A 10,094-nucleotide genomic window follows, 5' to 3' on the forward strand; every position below is an offset into this window, starting at 1 on the left:
CAAATTAAAAAAAAATACACTCTGATCTGATTTTCCAAACGCGCCTAAAGAAGTATAACTTCAAAAACTACAGTATCTGTCATAATATTAATTATGAGATGAAAAAAGTACTGTATGTAGATCATGGCCCCCACACGGGGGGCTGAAAGGGCTTTAGCATAGGGGCCCGGGCTCAGGAAGGGCCCGGCGTGACGAGTCGACCGATAAGTGAGATAAACACAGACCACAAATTTGGTCTAATAGTAAAAAAGTCGCCTGCGGCGCTATTATGGTTTAACAATTATTAATAATTAAAACATTTGATTGTACGATGCAATTTTTAACTGTGTGCCGATACTCGACAACTCCATAATTCAAATGGATGTACATATTAAAATTAATACAAAAAATCGCTAAAAATACAACTTAATTTTACCACGTACACCATGGAAAACACTACTATAGCGCGTCACACTGCCTTTACCCTTAGCGATAGGTAAGGGGGCCCGCCAAACACCCTAGCCTGGAGGCCCGCTTCAGGATGTGGGGGCCATGATGTAGGTATTTTGTATTTCCCAACCTATTTGTGTGTATCTACGTATGACATTTGGATAATTGAATGGTTTGGCTTCCTAGAAGCTTAATCGCACGTAGAGCTGTAGAAGTTATAATGCGAGTGAAAAGATGATGAAGAATCAAAAATTATCACAAGATCTTCTGTCTCAGAATTTAGATTGATGCTTTAATGTACTTTTTGACATATTTATAATTATATTTAATCGGGGTTCGTGACCTAGAAAAAGTAATACAGAAACTACCAAATTTCAAATTCTCAACGTTTATATTTTTTCATAGATAATTCTAGATATTTTATAGTTTGCTTCGGAATGTATCACGTCATGCTCACGTCTATAAACATTGTTATATTGGTGAAGAGTTGGCTCACTCGTCCAATTGAATCCAATTGAGAGTGGAGTCCTCCCGCAGGATGTGACTGTAAAAACTTAATTGGTCTTAAACGATCTCAATTGACAGAAGTCTGCGTCAATAACTGAATATCTACAATCCCCAATTTATTTTGGATGAATTGCAAAACTCCATCTATGAAAAAATATTTTTGGATATAAATAATTTCTGCATTTTGATTCGTATGTATTATATAAATTGAGCTTTATTTACGAACGGTACATCAATATCACCTTTAGAGTGAACCCGACTGATGTGTAACGAAAAACCGTCACAGCTGATTTAAAAATCGAAATAAATTGACATTTTAGCTACCAAATACACCATTGCGACTAGGGAATCTAATCCCGGGACGATTTTCGATACCTAATAATCCCGGGATTAGTAAATATAATCCCGAAAATCATTATGTATGTACACACGTGTCCCAGGGGTAAACGCCTCATGCTCACGGCATAACGTAACATCAGAAAAATAGTAAATCCGTTTATTTAACTGAATTTAGACGACGAAAAATATTAAATAGAAAATGAAGACCTCATTTTTTAAGGTGATGAATAATGTTTCAATGGATGTCAAATTCATTAAAATCTATCTCGATCATAACATGTGAGGAAGTTAATGCATTTGTCGTCAATAAATATCATCATAATCTATATATTTCCAAGATTGAACGTACACAATATTAACAATAAATGTCTTATAAATTATACTAGAGATTTTTGATCAATTTTATCAATGTTGTTTGTAAAGGTACATAAAAATTTAATATTATTGAAATAAATGCCAATTCCGAGACCATTCCCGGGATCGTCAAATTGTAATCCCGAAATCCCGGGGTGAAAATTTTGCTCGGGATTGGATTCCCTAATTGCGACTGTGGCAAAATTGTCTTCTTCTTCATCGTGTCTGGTCTTCAATAGCTACAGTGTATCGCTCCAGAAGTTGGCGAAGGCAACACCATTTTCCTCGGCTTCTCGTCGATTTTGTTTTTCTTCCCATCGCGCCCTATCGGCGCCAATTTGGCGATGGTGTTACAGGATGCAGGACATGATGAAAACCAAAAAAATTTAATCATATTTTGATTTTTTTAAAAGTTGAAATTACTTAATTATATATATAGCTATCATTTTATGATGTTAGTTATATACAATCTTATATATTTTTTAAGAGATATTTGATTTATAAAATCTATTTTCATTTAAATTTGTCAAAATAATGATCAGTTTGCTAGGTATGAGGTGTTTGAGACAGTAATAAACATAAAATGGCCCTCAATCTTCTAAATATTTTGAAGAGTATTATATTCAGCTCCAGTTTTAGTATATCTTCCTTTTATTATTTACTTCTATCATGGACTTTTTATCTATGTCATTTTGTATAAAAAAAAGTTAAAAAAAACTATATTTGACATGTTTTTTTCATTCCACTTATACACAAAGTTTACTTAAAATGTAAATACTCAATATAAAAATTCAAAACCTATAAATATTTAAAAGATTTATTTGAATTGAATGAATAATACATGAGTTATATCAATTTTAGTAATCAGTGTGCCTTTTTAAGTGATCCTGAAAAATTAATTCTGTCTGCAATGGGTTAAGAGTCGGCTGGACATCTGCGATAACCGATTCACGCTCACCGTTGAAAATTTCAACAAGTACACGACAGAAATTTAATTATAATTGATTTAGGTTTTGTACAACTCCATTATTTGAGTATTTTTTTACTGTCCAAGTTTTCTCTTTCGGCACCTTTAGGCATTACACGAATTGTCCAATGGTAAATGCACACTGAATAAAACTAATTACGCTTTAAATAATATAGGGCGCCTGAACAGTATTTTCAAAAGTGACCTTCCATTGTATCCTACCAAAGCTCACGCAACATGCACACTTTATGTAAGAGAAATCTAAAATTTACGAGTAGCGCAATGTGGCATGGTTGCAAGTTGGGCATTTCGCGTAAAGATTACAAAATAAACCTACGGATAAGGAAACAGATAAGAGTACACGATGTGATATAGGTGAGTGGACAAACTCTGTACAAATGCCATCATACAGTGGTACAAACGCCCACAGGGATGCTCCGAAACTCGCTGGATAGACGAACTTGAGGGAAATAGGGGAGGCCTTCATCCATCATTGGATTGAACCCGACTGATAATGATGATGATTAATAAATACAACAAAAAAGGTAAAAATCAATTTCCATCAAGTAGGTCTATAGTGACGGTCGATCCTAGATATACAAACTCGTCGACTGTTTCGAGGTTTTAGAGTGTACTTGCTGTTGGTAGAAGGTTGGCCCGATCTACAACCATTAACATGGTCTTATTCCTATTAATAAGGAGGCCGTATTTGCGACTCTCTTCCTCTACCCGGTGTAGCAGCTCTGTGAGTTCTCTTTCATCAGCAGCGATTAGTGTGGTATCATCTGCGAATCTTAAGTTGTTTATTTTCTGGCCACCAATTGTTATTCCACCTTGCCAATGATCTAGGGCTCTTCGCATTATATACTCTCCATATATATTGAATAACTGGGGAGATAAAATACATCCCTGACGAACTCCCTTCTCGGTTCGGAAACTCTCAGAAAACTCACTATTTACTCTTATCTTTGTGTGGCTATTGTTATATAAGTTTTTGATAAGACAGGTAAGGTGTGATGCAACTCCCATTTCTAGAATTACCTTCCACATACAGTTCCATCTTACGCAGTCGAATGCCTTCTGATAGTCAACAAAGCATAACATCATAGGGGTATTAAACTCTCTGCATTTTTCAATTAGTTGTCTGATGTTCAGAATTTGTTCTCGAGTTCCCTTGCCCAAGTTCCTTTGCGAAGCCGAAATAAGAAGGCGCACACAGATTGCAAAAAATGCGATGACACGCCTTACCACCATATGGAAGGATCGGGGAATTTCGATTGCCACAAAAATGATGTTTGTGCAAACATTAGTGTTCTCGATATTCCTATACGGAGTCGAGTCGTGGACCCGGAAGGCAATTGATGCCTTTGATATGTGGTGTTGGTGCCGAATGCTTCGCATTTCTTGGACGGAGCACAGGACGAACCAGTCAATCATCCAGAGACTGAAGATAAAGGAACGGCTCTCGACGATATGTCTGAGAAGAATTCTGCAGTTTTTTGGACATATTGTCAGGCGCGGACCGGACAACCTGGAGAGACTGGTAGTTTTGGGTAGCCTCCAGGGAAGGCGAAGCAGAGGAAGAGCGTCTGTGCGATGGAGCGACCAAGTGAAAGAGCTGACTGGGGGCACCATCCATTCTGCACTGAGAGAAGCGGAAGATCGAGAAGGATGGAAAGTCTTGGCCGCTCAAAGGATGGCGAAATTTAAATGTGGTCACGATCCTCAGCCATGAGTGCACGACCAAGAAGAGAGGTCTATAGTATTAATTAAAAAAAAAAAAAACAGAAATCGCTAGTGGAAGAGATGGGATGGTCTACCTACAAACACTGCTGTCAAGAATTCTATGCACACTGCACAGTTGCCAAATATTGACGATGACAACGTTGAAGATTATGAATAAAGTATTATTTCTATCGGGTTTTCTCTGTGCACACACCGGATTGTATTGATACATCGGCGCACGCGTCCACCAGTAAAATTCAGTGATAAAATTCAACTTACTCACTGGATATCAACTCCCACTGACAATCAACGAAGATCGCATGACACTAAAATTAATATTGCTACGGCAAGCAGCTTCTAAAACAGTGGTTGCCAAAATAAATTTCGCGGAGGCCGCGAATTTGACAAAGCCCAACGTTAGCGAGGTGTTTTAGCCAGCAGCGTAGTAATTAATGTCCGCGTAAGCCTGCGATGAATTGAGACATCGAGTGCTCAGTCTTACGAATTAAAAATAATATAATAAAAATATATATATTATTTACAATAGACCATTAGTCCTAGTGATAGTAGCGTAATGAAGCAGTAATCAGTTACGCCTCAATTACATTGAGCTTCTTTACGAGCTGTTTATTGGCAAATTTAAAAGCGGGCGATTCAGCTACTGCGATTTGATACACATAAAACTTTCCATTCGCTGAGAAGCCACAAGCCAGCGACTATTTTGACGGAACGTAGTTCGTTTTTTTACCGGGAGGTTGGTACTGCGCTCTACTGCGCAGACGCAGTAGGCCCACACGCCGGCGTGTAGTGTGTAAAGTTGACCGGCTTTCAACTTTTCTCGGTAGAGTGTTTACAATATGCTTATTAGCTTATTCGATGATTACATTGGGCGACTTTACAGGCAGATTGTAAATTCGCCAATAAACAGCTCGTAAAGAAGCTCAATGTAATTGAGGCTTTACGGTCTGTGGGGGTAGGCAGGGTATACGTTGTATAGGGGCGGCTAACGAAGGAAGGAATACAAATGTTATAACAGTGGAGATTTTCTTGACAACATAATTATTGTCGTATTGTAATGGCGGTTTATCGCTCAAACTTGTCAGCGCCACAGTATCTGAAGCCACGTTTAGCCAATAAGTTTCGAGTAGGTTGGTGTTTATGTAATTTTAACATTTTTTGGTTTAGTTGTCTGTTTAAGACAGTCGAAAATAAATAATAAAGCAAAGTAGATACCTTCCGATACATGGTCCGAATTAAGGCAATTCGAAACTAGCAATGAAAGGGGGTGGCATTCTAAGCCTGCTTAAGGGCGGCACTATTCCTAAAGACGTCACTGGCATAATAAAAATGAAATAACTTAAAAAAACAGGCTTTGAGAAAATCACATACTTACATATTATATTGTGTTTATGCCTTTTATTCAACGAATAATTCACAAGATTTGAGAATGTAACATTCCATATAGCATTTCATGTAGGACCTACTAGTTTAAATTATCGCAATTGAGTAGGAGGCTCGTAGATTAATTGGTTAAAGCATGTTGGCGCGATACCAGTGGATATACGAGTTCAAATCCCGTCGTGCATCGTATATTTTTTTCAAATGAGATTTTTTCTTGTGGTGTTCAATATAACATTATAGAATGATACATTCTCAAATATTGTGAATTATTCATTGAATAAAAGGAATGGTTTATTAAATATCTTGTTTTATTAAAAAAATATAATTATAAATATTGTCCTGGCAGTTGACGGCAATAATGAGAACACTTTCTCTTTCTATCCAGCCTGCTCGTATTATCCAGCAGATGTGAGCTTTTGATAGGCAGGGCATGGGATCAAATCCCACAGGCTAACTTGGTTTTAAAAATCAATATTTCTATCCAGGATCACTGGTTAGACTACCTACATTGTATCCATTTTGTAGTTATATTTATACAGTAGGCATTCACCGATACAATTTAGGGAATGTTGTCCGTCGCGAGCCATACTTTGAGGTCTCCCCCACTCGCAAGTGTCCACAACGTTACCATGCGGGATGCCCCATTTGACGTTCTACCGAATTATAACACAACAGATACGATCGGGCGATAAAAACCATTGTATCTTTTTTATTATTCCACCTAATAATATCATGGTCGCTGTAGCCAAGGATGATTCCTGCGCATATGGAATTTAGGACTTCGAATCCGCTGATTCAATTCAATTCAATTCATTTTCAATTCAATTCATTTATTTTTTAACATATTGTGGATATTACAAATTATAAGTTTAAGACGTTCACAACATGACATTTAGAAACAAAGATATATAAATATAAGAGTATTACATAAAAAAAGAGATATATCAGTAGATGAATTAGATAGGTACAAGGAAGTACACCGGATGAGTTAAGCAGACCCTATTTTAAGATTTTATAAAACAACATCCACCTAAACTCATTCTCACGTAGGTGGAATATATCAACACCCGAAGCAATTTCGTTGAACATAGTTATCACTCTCCCAATTGGCATTACCAGTGGCAGGTTGGTTCTGCACCTTGGGAGAATAAACAACTGGTGGTCTCTATTTCTAAGATAGTTATCAGGGACACACAGGTCAACACTGCCCAGAATGGCAGAGTTCTCATTTATGATTATTGATGAAATGTTTCACCGCCATCTTTAGATTAATAAAGCCTGAGCATAACTTTTTGCACAACCAACGAGTGGTCCACTTTTCAGCTGTCAGAATCAGATCCTAGATTGCTTGACATATTGATTCGCCCTTTCTCTTTTCAAATTGAATTATAAAAAATTGTCAAATCAAATATATTAATCATCAGTAAATTATATACATTCCTGTTATTCATCAGCTGTCAAAGTCAGACTAGTCCTTCACACAAAAACCGGTGGCAATATCGATTTTCAAAAAATATGTAGCATTGATCTATGCATTACATTTGTAGAAGGTGTGTTAATGCAAGTGTATTATTTATCATGTAACTTATCTATTCAAATCAAACCATTCCCTGTGTGAACAACGACAGACGCGTCAGTATGAGCACTATATAGAACAATGACAGCCAATGACAGTTCATACATAGACAACAACGGGAGGGGCGGAAAAAGTAGGACCAGTCGTTGTGAATGTATCGTCTTTCTACTTGAGTCGGCAATGAATGGTTCCATTTGTTTTATACGAGTTTTCTTACCATATCTGACTGCAGGTTGGAAGCTACTTATATTTTTTTTACTATTTTCAGCCATACTTATTAATTATTTTCATTGGACTAAGAATATATATACATTGCAGAATATAGTGTAGGTTAGTTTTTAAAATTCAATTAAATCCTGCCCAACCAAACCATTATATAGTAGAGATAGGCTGTTTAGATCTGGAAACACTTTGCCAGTCATACATATATTGAACTACTCATTGCAGTGTTGGTTAGTTTTTAAAATTCATGTAACCCCTGCTAAATGACTAAAATTATCTATTATGGCTTGGTTTATGCAGGCTTTAATGGCATTTTAAAAACTAACCAATACGATCTGCAATTTGTATTCTTATTTCAATGAAAGCAAAATATGTTTGACTAATAAAGTTTAGTATGTAGTATATATGTCGGATCTCCATTTTTTTCCCAACCATATCCGATCCTAATAAGATCATATGGGCCTCCACTTAGTAGAGGTTTGTATTAACAGATTTTGTTTTTACGAGAAATGGATGTCAGCCACTTGCTCAACCTATTAGATTCATACTGTGACTCATACACAACTTGAAAAACAACATTATTGAACCCAGTGACGTCCCGTGGGGGTAGGCAGATTGAGCGTCGCTTGGGGGCGGTAGTTACATGAAGGGCGGTAAATCGATTTTTAGACATAATATATAGAAATAGCTACCTAAACTTAATAATAACGGAAATATCTTGCTATTAAAAAAATCAGCTCACTGGTTGGTAACAAAATGTATTAATTACTATACAAGTTTTAATCGGACTATATTTTTTTGTCCAGTTTGTGATGTCTAGTTTACTTCCGTTGTTTTTGGATGTCACGTCCTTGGTGAATAGCAATGACACGTCGTTACCTTACTTTGAAAAGGTGCTAACTGATATTTTGGCCTAAAATGACTTTTTGGTGTGAAAAGGTTCCATTAGCCATATTCTATCATATACGTTCATTTCAGAGTCATCTATTGTCAAATATGAGAATTAGCAGTATGCCGGAGTTCTATCTACACAATGACATTAATATGGACGAATCATCTGGAAAAGAAAATGACACTCACTTTATTGTCGGGTCTGCCGAATGGGATAATCTGTTCTAACGCCATTACAATAAAGGTGATATTACTATAAATTCCTGATGCTTTTTGTTGGGTCTGCCGAATGGTTCGGTTCGAACGGGTTCGCTCAAATGAACATTGACATTAGAAACACTGCTCTAACGCCATTACAATAAAGGTCATATTGCTATAAATTCCCGATGCGTGATATCGCATAATGGAAATTGCGTGACGTCTACCAATACATGCGAATGCGCGAATTTACTTGCTAGCTACTGTATTGAGTGCGTCGTCCATTAATAATGTCATTGTATCTACATGTCTTTTTATATTCAAAATATGACCGTTCCAAATTTCAAACCCTCATAGCTCAAAACATGGTTAAGTGCAATTAGAACCTTTTCAAAGTAAGGTAACGACGTGCAGATTTCAAATTATATGTGAATTATAGGTAGATACACACTTTACTTGATTTTGTGTAAAATGTTTGGCAGTTTTCACGAGTTTAGGAAGTTGTCCGGTGTTTTTTTTTGTAATGTTTCTGAAACCGTGGACTTGCAATAATGTATATTGAAGCAGAAGTTGTAAGTAATGTATCCATACAACACATTTCTTAGATATTTGAGTCATGAAAGGATTATAAGAAAAACTGTAAGTATAAAAAAAATGTGACGGCATTAAGCGCTGCTTAGGGGCGGCATTTTGTCTAGGGACGTCACTGATTGAACCTATTGTCAAAGTTCGCATTTCTCCATATATTTACTCCACTATAACAGCACAATCTTATTTGGTATTTATGGGTACTTTGTTTGGACTTTTCCTTGGTACCCTCAACAAGTTCTGACATAGATAGTGTCTTTATAATAATATCTAGGAATCTAATGCTTCAAATACACTCTATGACGATCGGTCATATATATGTCGAAAAACCCGTTTCTTATGTTGGCGTCCTGTGTCACAGGGTGTCACAGAGTGTAAATACGATGTCATAGCTGCCATACAATATGTATGTATAAATGTCGGAATGGCATAGATTTGATCATAGACACTAAAACGCTCTTAGCATATATGTGCCCGATCGTCATTATAGTCTATATGAACCTTTATATAGTTTGAAGCGACACGTACACGGCCAATTAGTCGAAATGAAGTGACGGAGACTACATCACTTACAGGAATTACAGATGCCCGCATGTATTTATACCTAGTATTAATACCATGCCACAATCTCCCCTCACGAAATAAAACACTGCATTGACTAGTGGTGGGCCCATCCATGAGAGCTTTATCGTGGCAATACCGGTTGATGAAATTGGAGACTTGACTTCGAACCGGTTGATACTAATATTAAATAGGTACACTTTGTTTCAATAAAAATATAATTCACGTGTATTATTGAATTGTTCATTACATACTGTTTGTTTTTATCTTATAAATTAACTACACATTATATTGTTTGTACACTTGTCATTATGCCGCCACGTCTTTTCGCTAAGA

The sequence above is a fragment of the Rhyacophila brunnea genome, unplaced genomic scaffold, assembly GCF_057557595.1.
Source record: "Rhyacophila brunnea isolate RB1 unplaced genomic scaffold, BYU_Rbru_1.0 scaffold_24, whole genome shotgun sequence".
NCBI classification, from domain to species: domain Eukaryota; kingdom Metazoa; phylum Arthropoda; class Insecta; order Trichoptera; family Rhyacophilidae; genus Rhyacophila; species Rhyacophila brunnea.